The sequence below is a fragment of the Lactuca virosa genome, chromosome 3 (assembly GCF_052849685.1).
Source record: "Lactuca virosa cultivar CGN04683 chromosome 3, Lactuca_virosa_CGN04683_v6, whole genome shotgun sequence".
NCBI classification, from domain to species: Eukaryota; Viridiplantae; Streptophyta; class Magnoliopsida; order Asterales; family Asteraceae; genus Lactuca; species Lactuca virosa.
In genome coordinates this window covers 318,626,421-318,639,349 of record NC_136428.1, presented here as the reverse complement: position 1 = coordinate 318,639,349, position 12,929 = coordinate 318,626,421, and the positions used below count along the sequence as shown (strand labels likewise).

The following is a 12,929-nucleotide window of genomic DNA, read 5'->3' as shown; positions in this document are numbered from 1 at the left end:
CCTCAACTGCTTTGACCCGCTCCCTTAGAGTGAAGATCATTAATGGGCAGAAAGGAGCTCACACAAGACTACAGAGTGAGAGAGAGAGAGAGAGAGCCTTCACTTACCTGTTTAATCGTGCCCTCCTATCACACCTATCTCCATTTTCCTTCAGTCACATCCAGTCTCAGTTCTGCTTCCAACTACCGAGCTTGGCCGTATAGCAAGATTTAATAAGAGATATGGCATACGGGAATACTATATGAAATCACAAAGGCTTGAAAGAGACTGGAGAGGAGCGTGGAAAATACTTAATAAAGCACCTTAGTAATTACTAGTAATGCCCTTATGGACCTCAGTCTTGTTTTCTGCTAGCTTTAGTCTAGAACTAGACTATCTCATTAAACGTCGAATATCCCTATGATGCTAGCCAGTGAAAAAGGAAGGAGTCTACTTCTTTGCTGGCTTGACTTCAGAACTAGTAGAGGAAGGAAGCGATGATCGGTCTATCCCATTAAGCGTAATTCTGCTAGCCAATGAAAGGAGTACTCTTCTTGGACTATGAGCGACGACACCAGATCAGAGCTAAGTGAGAGACGATAAATGCGATTAAACTGCTTTATAACTGCTCGATTTATAAGTCTTGCCTAAGTCCTAGACTTGAATGAAGCAGCCTGGCTGAAAGTCGTATTTGCTTTTGCTTTTCTTGTTCTCTTTTCTTAGTTAGGCCCAAGAAAGTACAAGATATAGCTTGATTAATATACTAAGATGATAGCTAGAGACTAGAGATGAGAGTGCAGGATCTAGATTTGTAACAAATATTCGACTTTGCTTATGCAAATTGTTATGTACCAAAACCAAAGAATATCGTCGATGGGATACAAAAAAAGAGGATCCTACTTCGCTCATGCACCGTCTTTGCACCCTCCTACCGCTGGTAAAGCTAGCAGTCTAATAAAATTTATGCATGTTAAGACAGCACACTAGTACATTTTCATTGACCACTGAGACCAACCCCCAAGCCTGGTCTTTGAACTAATAAAGATGACATAGTAGAAAACTTCAGACTGACTATCATCGCGCTTGAAGTCCACCCAAGACAGTTCCCCGGCTTCTCGTGATGAGCGCAACGCAGCAAACGGTGTTTGCGCCAGAGGAGGGTGGTGAGAACCGTTGAGCCATTGGCTTGCTGAGCTTTTCTGATGTGCTAAAGAGAAAAAAACCGAAAAAAGTTCTGTAACAACGTAAAGTTTCAAAACAATTTTTCATTTCCAAAACATACTTTCATTCATAAAAATATCATAGTAATCCAATGTATCACGTGATAACACAATAACAAATCCCAAGATCTCTAAATACATAAATCCTCTCAGTGTGTACGGATCATGCCGGCGCCTTTCCACGGTCCTCGCTAGTACCTGAAACACATAACATAACAACTGTAAGCATAAATGCTTAGTGAGTTCGCCAAATACCACATACCGCACATACGCCTTTCCAGGCCACAACTCTATAGGATCTACTGATCCATGTGTCTCAGGGGACTTCCGTCCCAAATCCTGGTAGACCTTTCGGTCCTACCCTTATTGACCTTCCGGTCCTTATCATACATAACATACATAGCACATACATATCACATATAGCACATACATCATAGCATACAAGACCTTCCGGTCACACATAGGTACCCTTCCAGGTACAGTATAGTGAGAAAACTCACCTCGCTGGATGTCGGATAATCACTCGTGCTTGATTCCCCGACCTATCATCCTCCTATAACATAAATATATCTCTAATTAATACTGTCCTGACCTAGTTTGACTAACATTATCAAGTCAACACTAGTCAACCCTGTTCAACGCTGGTCAACGGTCAACCTTTGACCTGACTCGTTGAGTCTTGCAAAGACTCGCCGAGTCCATACGTGAACTCGAGTCCATTAAATCCTTTCTGACTCACCGAGTCACTCACCCAACTCGGCGAGTCATCCACTGATCTGAGTCACGGAACAACCCGCTCCGACTCGTCGAGTCTGCTCTTGGACTCGGCGAGTTCATTACGTGCACAACTTCAAACAACCTTCTGAGGCCAGATCTATTCGTCTAATCCTTAGATCTAGGCTTCCCAAGGTCAATAATCACGTAAAGTCTCTATCTTGATGCACATGCAACGTCTATATGACCATATATGATTATTTAGCCCCAAATACCATACCCTAAGGTCATAACCTCCATTGCTCTACATAAAGCTTGATGAGTAAGGCTCTCTGGACCTCTATGGATCCAGATCCAAAGCCTCATCACCAGAAAGGGACTACTGGACATCAAAACAACCTAGCAAAGGGCACAAGAAACCCTAAATCCATATATTCTTCATAAAACAGAATAAGAGTCGAATTAATACCTCAAGTACGATGATCTTAGCTTCAAATCCACAGAATAGCTACCTCCTTTGCTTCCTCTTGACTAGGACCTCCTTCTTCTTGCTAAACAACACCATAAAAATCAAGAATGGCTTCCCTTCTCTCTCAAAACGCTCAAGCACTCTAGGGTTTCTCTCTATGGACTGGTAGCCGCAATTGAAGGCCATAAGGGCCTTTAAATAGGTCCCAAACCCGAGAAATTAGGGTTTTTATCGCCAGATCTGACTCGGCGATTCACTCCCCTGACTCGTTGAGTCCCCTCATTAACCACGCCATCCAGTCGCGACCAGACTCGACGAGTCTAAGCACCAACTCCTCGAGTCACCTTTCATAATTAAAAAATACAACATAATTCAATATACCTGGGAAACTGGGTGCTACAATTCTCCCCCACTAGAATCAGACTTCGCCCTCGATGTCTCTCTCAGCAAATAACTCTGGGTACTGTTCACGCATCTCTAACTCCGGCTCCCAAGTCAGCTCGGACCCCTTCCGATGTTGCCACTGGACCTGAACCAATGACACCTCCTTGTTTCTCAAAACCTTGATCCTCCTATCCCGAATCGCGATCGGCCTCTCAACATAGTTCAGGCTCGCATCCGCTCGCTCTGCCCGTCAGTCTGTAGGTGGTATGCGGTACTAAAATGCAGCCTCGTACCCAATTCCTCATGAAATTTCTTCCTGAACCTGGAAGTGAAATGCACATCTTGATTTGAGACGATCGAGATCGGCACTCCATGCCGTGATACCACCTCCCTCACATACAACTTTCCCAACCTCTCAGCGGAAGAGCTCTCACTGATAGCAAGGAAGTGAGCGCTCTTCGTCAACCAGTCCACAATCACCCAAATTGCATCGACGCCCCTTGCAGTCCTCGGCAATTTGGTGATAAAATCCATGGCAACCTGTTCCCACTTCCACTCGGGAACCTCCAACGGCTACAACTTACCATGCGGTCTCTGGTGCTCGGCCTTAACCCTGCGGCAGGTCAAACACCTCTCAACGAACCATGCAACATCCCTCTTCATACAGGGCCACCAATACTCTCTCTTCAGGTCCAAATACATCTTAGTGGCCTCGGGATCAAAAACCTCGATCTATGCGCCTCCTTCATCAAGATGGCACCCGTTCCGCCCATAAACGATACCCAAATCCGACCCTGAAAGGTCATAAGCCCTCGGCTATCGGTGACGAACTCTGATACCTGCCCGATAACCCGCTCTCTCTTACGGTTCTCTGGTCTCATGGCCTCAGCCTGGACCCCTCGAATGGTGTCAAACACCGGAGTCATCACTATCAGTCTCATAAAAACATCTCGTATCGGGGCGCCCTCCGCCCTACGACTCAGGGCATCGGCTACAATGTTATCCTTGCCCGGGTGGTACAGGATCTCACAATCGTAATCCTTCACCACGTCCAACCACCTCCTCTGGCGCATGTTCAGGTTGGGCTGATCCATTAATTACTTCAAGCTCTTGTGGTCCGTGTATATGGTGCACCGAACCCCATACAGATAGTGACGCCAGATCTTGAGAGCGAACACTACTGCCCCCAGCTCCAGATCATGGGTGGGATACCTCGTCTCATGAGGCTTCATCTGCCTCGATGCATATGCTATCACATGCCTTCTCTCCATCAACACCGCTCCCAGTCCCGATATCGACGCGTCACAGTACACCACAAAGTCCTCCATCCCCTCCGGAAGAGCTAACACCGGGGCTTCGCACAGTCTCTGGCGAAGTGTCTCGAAGGAGGTCTGCTGCTCTGGGCCCCATGAAAAAGCAACACCCTTCCGGGTCAACCTGGTAAGTGGCACGGCGATCTTGGAGAAATTCCTGATAAATCTCCTATAATAACCAGCCAACCCTAAGAAACTCCGAATCTCGGTGGGGGATCTCGGCACCTCCCAACTCATCACTGCCTCAATCTTGGCCGGATCGACCAGAATCCCCTTCTAGTTAACGAGGTGCCCGAGGAACTGGACCTCTGGTAACCAGAAATCACACTTGGAGAATTTGGCGTAAAGCCTCTCCGATCTCAGAACTCCGAGGATCTCCCTCAAATGCTCCTCATGCTGTTCTCTGGATTTCGAATACACCAATATATCGTCGATGAACACGATCACCGAGCGATCCAGCATCGGCCTGCACACTCTGTTCATGAGATCCATGAATGCTGCTGGTGCATTGTGAGCCCGAAAGGCATCACCACGAACTCGTAATGCCCATAACAAGTCATGAACGCCGTCTTCTGGATATCCTCATCTATCACTCTCATCTGATGATATCCAGACCTTAAACCGATCTTGGAGAACCAAGACGCTCCCTGCAACTGATCGAACAAATCGTCGATCCTCGGTAATGGATAACAGTTCTTGACCGTTAACTTGTTCAATTGCCGGTAATCAATACACATCCGGTGGGAACCATCCTTTTTCTTGACAAAAAGGATCGGCGCTCCCCATGGCGAGCTACTCGGTCGAATAAACCCCTTCCCCAGCAGCTCCTGAAGCTGCGAGGATAACTCCTGCATCTCAGACGGCGCAAGGCGATAAGGCGCCTTGGCGATAGGCGTTGTCCCTGGAACCAAATCAATGCGGAACTCTACCTGCCTCTCGGGAGGCACACCTGACAACTCCTAGGGAAAAACATCCGGGAACTCACGCACTATCGCAACGTCATCCACCGAACTCAGCCTCCGAGCGGCCTCTCGTGTGTCCATCACAAAGGCTACAAATCCACTGCAGCCCTGCTATAAACTCTGTCTCGCTCTGGCAGCCGAACAGAACGCTGACTCACATCGGGTACCCTCGCCGTACACCGTAAGTACTCCCCCACTAGGGTCTCGTATCGTCACCAACTGTCGCTCGCAGTCTATCACAGCCCCAAATCGGCTCAACCAATCCATGCCCACCATGACACACACGTCCCCCATCGCTATCGGGACCAGATCTATCGGGAACTCAACACCGAAGATTTCGAGTACACATCCTCGCATCACATCATATAAGGACACTATCTCAATTCAACATAAATAAATAAAGAATACATACCAGCCACAACATCGGGCACTGCGCGGACCTCCTCTACTGTCAACTGGAAAGCTCTCCCGCGAGCCTTCGGGCCTCGGCCTTCACTGGCCGAACCTCAATAACCCTAGCAGCAGGTGCAGATCCCTGCGCTGATCCGTGATGTAACTGCGGGCACTCGTCCTTCCAATGGCCAGTCTGGTTGCAATGAAATCAAACCATGAATCCCTTGGGGCAATCCTTGGCGATATGCCCCTCCTTGCCACATTTGTAGCAAGCCCCCGATCGACAGACCCCATCATGTCCCTTGCCGCACTTTCCGCAAGTGCGGCCCTTCTGGCCTCCAGATCTCGTATCAGCGGACTTGGCCCACTTGGCTGCCGGCTGGGACTGTGCCGGCCGCCGATCAACCCTCTGAGACTCGGTCTCCTCCCTGGCCTGCGTCTCCAACTAAATCTCCCTCTTCCGGGCATTTGCCTGAAGCTCAGAAAATGTCCGATACGTCGAGTTCGACACGAACTCCCAAATGTCTCTCCTCAGAATTCCCAAATACCGGCTCATACGTGCCTGCTCAGTAGAAACCAGCTTAGGGCAGAACATCACCCTCTCATGAAATTTCCTTGTAACCACAGTAACATAATCAACACCCTGCTTGAGGGCCAAGAACTCTTGAACCAACCGTTCCCTCTCCACCGGGGGAACATACTCATCCCTGAACATGGTGGTGAACCTCTCCCAGGTCACCTCTGAAATCTCTGCAAGAGTGAAGCTCGCCGTCACGAACTTCCACCAGTCCTTCGCTCCCAATCGAAGCTGGTTCAACGCGAACCGTACCCTCAGATGCTCCAGAAATGAACATGTGTAGAAGTATCCCTCAATATCAGCAACCCATCTCATCGCAGTGATCGGATCCTGCGTCCCATCAAACTCTGGTGGCTTCGTGTTGCTGAACTCCTGTAGCAACAACGAGTCACCTCCCTGAGGTCTGGTAGCAGCCACAACTGCAGTAGCTGCAGCAGCAGTAGCCTCAGTCACCGCGGTATACCGCTCATCGAAGGTCTCAATCAGCGTGGTCTTGATAGACCCAAACATCTCCGGAATCTCGGCCCTGATCGCTGCCGCCACCTCATCGTGGATCATCTGACGAAGCTCCTCGTCACTCACACCACTAGGCTTAGGTCTGTGACGTTTCCCAACCATGATGTCTCTGAAATATAACATAAACAATATCAGAGAATCGCTCGAGTAAACTCGCACTCGATAACTCACCCCACTTGTTCCTTGGTACCCAAAGGATTCTTACATAGGGTGCGCACTGCTCCGGTGTCTTCAGTAGTACGGGCCCAATACTACCATCCACACCGTATCAACATTCACTCTAAGTCCTCCTCCGTGGATCCCAGATCACAGGCACTCTATATCTCACTGGCATAGGCTACCCTTCGGTAACCCTCTCATCAGCTCCTCACTCCTACCTACTCGCTCTCAAGCATCACATAGCAGTAAAATCCTTCCTAGGCTAAGGCATCACAGATCAGGCCACTCTAGTCCTAATATGAATACCTAGCCTACTCTAGCATGCATATCATATCACAACATATCTCATAACACATAATGTAAGGGTGTTTTGGGAAATCACCGTTCAGGCGCTGGCTGATCGTACACACTGCTCTGCTCTGCTCTCTTCAAAACTTTTTACTCTTTAGTAAAATTTTGTGAATTTTTATATTTTGAAAATCTCTCAAATCCTCAATTTGAGTTCAAATACGCCCGAAAGTGCACCCGAATCCCTCAAACCAAGGCTCTGATACCAACTTGTAACAACGTAAATTTTCAAAACAATTTTTCATTTCCAAAACATACTTTCATTCATAAAAATATCAGAGTAATCCAATGTATCACGTGATAACACAATAACAAATCCCAAGATCTCTAAATACATAAATCCTCTCAGTGTGTACGGATCACGCCGGCGCCTTTCCACGGTCCTCGCTAGTACCTGAAACACATAACATAACAACTGTAAGCATAAATGCTTAGTGAGTTCCCCAAATACCACATACCGCACATACGCCATTCCAGGCCACAACTCTATAGGATCTTCTGATCCATGTGTCTCAGGGAACTTCCGTCCCAAATCCCGGTAGACCTTCCGGTCCTACCCTTATTGACCTTCCGGTCCTTATCATACATAACATACATAACACATACATATCACATATAGCACATACATCATAGCATACAAGACCTTCCGGTCACACATAGGTACCCTTCCAGGTACAGTATAGTGAGAAGACTCACCTCGCTGGATGTCGGATAATCACTCGTGCTCGATTCCCCGACCTATCGTCATCCTATAACATAAATTCATCTCTAATTAATACTGTCCTGACCTAGTTCGACTAACACTATCAAGTCAACACTAGTCAACCCTGGTCAACGCTGGTCAACGGTCAACCTTTAACCTGACTCGTCAAGTCTTGCATAGCCTCGTCGAGTCCATACGTGAACTCAAGTCCATTAAATCCTTTCTGACTCACCGAGTCACTCACCCAACTCGGCGAGTCATCCACTGATCTGAGTCACGGAACAACCCGCTCCGACTCGTCGAGTCTGCTCTTGGGCTCGGCGAGTTCATTACGTGCACGACTTCAAACAACCTTCTGAGGCCAGATCTATTCCTCTAATCCTTAGATCTAGCCTTCCCAAGGTCAATAATCACGTAAAGTCTCTATCTTGATGCACATGCAACGTCTATATGACCATATATGATGATTTAGCCCCAAATACCATCACCCAAGGTCATAACCTCCATTGCTCTACATAAAGCTTGATCAGTAAGGCTCTCTGGACCTCTATGAATCCAGATCCAAAGCCTCATCACCAGAAAGGGACTATTGGACATCAAAACAACCTAGCAAAGGGCACAATAAACCCTAAATCCATATATTCTTCATAAAACAGAAGAAGAGTCGAATTAATACCTCAAATACGATGATCTTAGCTTCAAATCCACAGAATAGCAACCTCCTTTGCTTCCTCTTGACTAGGACCTCCTTCTTCTTACTAAACAACACCACAAAGATCAAGAATGGCTTCCCTTCTCTCTCAAAACGCTCAAGCACTCTAGGGTTTCTCTCTATGGACTGGTAGCCGCAATTGAAGGCCATAAGGGCCTTTAAACAGGTCCCAAACCCAAGAAATTAGGGCTTCTATCGCCAGCTCTGACTCGGCGAGTCACTCCCCTGACTCGTCGAGTCCCCTCATTAAGCACGTCATCCAGTTGCGACCAGACTCGACGAGTCTAAGAACCAACTCGTCGAGTCACCTTTCATAATTAAAGAAATACAACATAATTCAATATACCTGGGAAACTGGGTGCTACAAGTTCCCCACATTGGGAGAGAAAAGAGAAGACTGCGGTCAATGATCAATTATGCACATCCTTTTTGGATGGTCGGCTTAGAGGGAAAGCATACGAACATAGACTTTGTGACTGACTTCGCCGTATAAGCATATCTTCACTGAAATTCATTAGGGCTGCTTTTGCCCATGCCATGAATGAGAGTCAGTCCAGTCCATCGTCCTTCCCTGGATATGTTGTGTGCTCTACATTCGCTTCGTCCTCCGCCTCTACTGCGCAAAGATTTTGATCCCCCGTTTAGTGAGTCATGAAAGCACCTACCTTATGTTTAGACATATTGCTTTCAGTGAAAAGCGTACTTGCTTCAACAACGGAAAGAGGTTCCTTCAGCGGTTCAACTTTAGGTCTCGGTTCAGGTGCTTTTCATGATTGTGGTGTTTGATTGGGAACGGGCGTTCATGTCCTTACTTAGAAGTCAAGTTGCCACCTGTCTATCGAAGGGGGATTTCCCAGCCTATCTCGGTATACGTTACCGAAAGAAGGAAGAAGAATCTAATGATTTCTCTAATTCTGTGAGAAAGAAAAACCAGTTTGTTAGAGCTGGGGCAGAGAAGTAATCAACATAATGGGTCCTTGTTGTTCACAAGTGAAGGCACTGAACGGATCAAGATCTCATAAATTCATTGTCTTTCTTGATTCAAATCAGAAAGAAATTTTTTCGCTATTGAAGCCATGCCTAAGCTATCAGCTTATTAGCATCCCTCTTCTGCGTTAGGAATTGTCTGAAAAGGTTCGATTGAATCCCATGCTTTCATGGTCCTTATCTCTGCTCCGACACTGGCCGACACGTAGATCTATTTCACGCTTTCCTAGGTGCGTATCTCCATCTACTAAAAGTAGGGGTGGTCGCCATAGATAGATTGGGTCATTCGTAACCAGAGCAATAACCGATGCTACAGCATAAACTAAAGCTATATGTGGCGGGCCCTAAAGGCGTAACTGATAGGTTCTGTTCTGCCCATCCGAGTCATCCCGTACTCTAAAAAAGCAGAGGTGAGGTCCGGAGAGTGGGACAGATCTACTTGGCCAAGGTGCCAATGTCAAGTGGTTATCCGAAGTGTTGGAATATGCTCTACCTACGGTACCTAACTAGTCTTTCTTTTCGGTAAGTAAAAATAGATTGATCGATGGAGGAGAACCCCCGAAGTAAACATAAATGAAGGGGCATACCCCACCCCAGGCAACCGAACAAAGAACTCAAGACACTCCCCGAGCTCTAAAATAAAGAAACTAACCTATGGCAAAAATTATTGAAATTAGATTACGATTACAAAGGTTATGGAAAAAATTATTGAAATTAGATTACGATTACAAAGGCTAAAAATAATCCAAGTTTCTACGTAATCAAAAAGAGCCTAAGGATTAACCGAAACTAAGCACATACTAAGCCCAATAAGACACATTGGCCTAGATATACACGAGGCCAACTGAAAAACAGGTATACACATCAAATAAACTAGGATGAAACATAGGATTCGGTGGATGATTCGGCATCCTTTATTAATTGCGTATATAACGGAAGCCCTTCCTAAATAGTTTTTGAGTAGGCTAGGAAAGAAAGAAGAAATGATAGAGTGAAATGGGTTGGTTGCCCGAAGGGCTATCTGATCTGATCATGGGGGATAGCACAAGGGCTTAAGGCATTGGTTTGCTAAATCGACATACAAGAAGATTGCATCATGCATGGGTTCGAATCCAATTTCTTCCAGTCTTTTCCTACTGAACACTTTCCTACACAAGATAGGGTACTAGAAAGGGATCATACGAAGGCTATGTTCTTTTTTTAGATCTAGCCTGAATGACTCCTAAACTAAAGGTTTTCATTATATCTAAAGTGTGCAGTGAGGCATCATTATATTATAGGTAGCCAGTCTTTACTTCACTCGACCGAAGCAATGCCCAAAGAGTCCCATGCCTTTCCAGACCAAGCCAACTGGCGATTTTCGACAAGTCTTTCCTAATTTTTAGAGCAAGAAGCGGAACTACAGGAAAGCTTTCTTTATCTTTGTGGATAACCAATTCATTTTCAAATATAGTTGGGAGACTTTACCCAAGAAATGGGTAAAAAAATGGAAAGATCGGAACATGGGAATAGCTCTGATACCAATATGGACTGCCCATTTCAATTGTTGTGCTTTCTTAAATTGCATACCTATACAAGGGTTCAAGTTTCGATCGATATTTGCGGAGTTGATCATCCCTCTCGAAAACGAAGATTTGAAGTGGTCTATAATTTACTGAGTACTCGGTATAACTGACGCATTCGTGTACAAACCAATACAGACGAAGTAACACAAATATCCTCGGTAGTCAGTCCATTTCCATCAGCCGGCCGGTGGGAGCGAGAAGTTTGGGATATGTTTGGTGTTTCTTCCATCAATCATCCAGATCTACGCCGTATATCAACAGATTATGGTTTCGAGGTTCATCCATTAAGAAAATACCTTCCACTTAGTGGATATGTGGAAGTACGCTGTGATGATCCAGAGAAACGTGTGGTTTCGGAACCCATTGAGATGACCCAAGAATTTTTTCTATTTCGATTATGCTAGTCCTTGGGAACAGCGTAGCGACGGATAATTCAGAATCAGAATAGGTCCAGGGGACAAATCAATAGGAAATGTAATTTGCTTCGTAAGAAGAAGAATTCACTTCTATGAAAGACTTTCACGGGAATTGTCTTGGTTGTCTGGTATCATTTTAAAATAAATAGGAATAAGTGTTATCGCCTACAATTCTTCCCAATATGGAATGAGTAAAGAATCAAGCTACAAGTCTCGATCTATACATAAGGCACTAGTTTTTTTCTTTCTTTCAGTTTCATTGATAGCAGAATATCCTGACTCTATAGGGGCGCTAGCGCTTTACTAATAGAATAGAAAAGGGGCCTGAAAAAGTAAGAGGCTGCGATGCTACTCTAGGCTCGCTTCTTCCCGCCCCTTAATGAAAACGAAACTAATGAGAAATCAAACAAACTAAAGCGCTAACATTATATTACTTAGTAAAGCAACCTTTCGCGCTAGGCGCTCACTTTTTTTTTTCTGGGTGGAAACTGGCGGCGGGGCTTGCTTAACCAGATACACGAAATTGGGATCTCTGTCACATCGGGAAAGCCTTGCTTATTCAATTCATTCAAAGGGCTGATTATTTAGAACCCTGCTCATAAGATAAGTAAGAAAGCGTTGGTGGGATTGACGGGATGATGATGAGTATCTAAATCAATAAAGATAAAAAAGAAGAAATGGCAAGAGAAATTTAATATCGATGGAGGTGCATTGCATATGTGGAAAACAGGGCATGGATTCTCTACAATGACACTGTAGACCAATTGAAAGGGATGTAGCGTAGCTTGGTAGCGCCTTTTTTTGGGGTAAAAAATATCACGGGTTCCAATCCTGTCATCCCTACCTATTCTTCTCCTCTGGGCAGTCACGAGGGATCCATTGAGATCGATTCGGACATACATAATTTTCATTTTCTGAGACTATATGCATGTTTAGTATTGGGGGTACAAAAAGAAGCCTTTTCTTTTTAGTCGTATCTATGGTGATAAGAAAGCGTTCTTAGTTCAGTTCGGTAGAACGTGGGTCTCCAAAACCTGATATCGTAGGTTCAAATCCTATAGAGCGTGATTCTGTTCTTGTTAGGTCTAACTAGAATTCAAGAACTTCACTCATTTGAACAGCAACCTTAATTAAACCTCCCGCGGATCAAAAAAAGGAGGAAGTCAATAAAAAAGAGATGTTGATGAATCAAAGGTCCAACTGATTGCCGCGTCTGTCTTGTAAATATGCAGTTACGAATAATCCAGCCAAAAAGTAATAGGAATTAGACCTAACACGATTAAAAATAGAAAAACTTCAATCATTTCTATTTATTTGAAAGGGGAAAAAATCTAGGGTTCCAAATCTAAATAATCATCCGAATCGCCCATGAACCTCAATGACCAAGAATTGGCAATTGACGCGGGAAGGATTTCTAGAATACCTGGAATCTCACAGAAAGATTTCTTTTTTCAAATTGTTCATTCAATGAATTTCTAATAAGTCTTCCTCATACAAATAAAGAGAGCTGGG

At 45.3% G+C, this 12,929-nt stretch overlaps 1 non-coding gene and 1 pseudogene across 1 annotated transcript; both read left to right on the top strand.

Moving 5' to 3' along the window:
- LOC145164723 (NADH dehydrogenase [ubiquinone] iron-sulfur protein 3-like) overlaps positions 1-11,519 on the top strand; it is a 28,587-nt pseudogene extending 17,068 nt beyond the window's left edge.
- Positions 11,520-12,410: 891 nt separating this feature from the next.
- On the top strand, positions 12,411-12,484 carry TRNAW-CCA (transfer RNA tryptophan (anticodon CCA)). The gene has a single exon. It is a non-coding gene; the product is annotated as a tRNA-Trp (tRNA).
- Positions 12,485-12,929: the final 445 nt, after the last annotated feature.